The sequence below is a fragment of the Nerophis lumbriciformis genome, linkage group LG03, assembly GCF_033978685.3.
Source record: "Nerophis lumbriciformis linkage group LG03, RoL_Nlum_v2.1, whole genome shotgun sequence".
Lineage (NCBI taxonomy): Eukaryota > Metazoa > Chordata > Actinopteri > Syngnathiformes > Syngnathidae > Nerophis > Nerophis lumbriciformis.
In genome coordinates, this window is record NC_084550.2 from 18,256,859 (window position 1) to 18,257,500 (window position 642).

The window sequence follows — 642 nt, forward strand, 5'->3', positions numbered from 1 at the left end:
CAAATATGTCTGATTAGCACTCCACACAAGTCAACAACATCAACAAAACTCACCTTTTGTGCATTCATGCACAACGTTAAAAGTTTGGTGGACAAAATGAGACCGAAAAAGAAGTGGCATAAAACACGTCCTCGAAAGTCGGAGAAAGTTATACATGTAAACAAACTACGGTGAGTTCAAGGACCGCCAAAATTAGTAGGACAAAACGGCGCTCGCCAAATACTCGAATCAGTAAAGCATGTTAAATATTAAACAGTGTGCTTTATAACAATTAGGGAGGTTTGTGTCATGTTTGTCCTCCTACAGAAACCATATTAACACAAAAAATATATTTTTTTCCCCTCATCTTTTTCCATTTTTCATAAATTTTTGAAAAAGCTCCAGAGAGCCACTAGGGTGGCGCTACAGATGCGGCTCTAGACCCGCGGGTTGCCGACCTCTGCTCTAGCGGGTGACTTTTCAAGTCATGCTACAAATTAGCAGTACTGCTACTTTTTGTACTTACTTGACATATTACGGTTGTCTGTTCAACATCTTCCCGCTTGAAGCCAAACCACCGCCAGACGGTGGACCCCGTGCTGTTTTTCTTGGGAATTAATTCTTCCTTCATTTGTTACCAGATGACAGTATGTGACATATGTA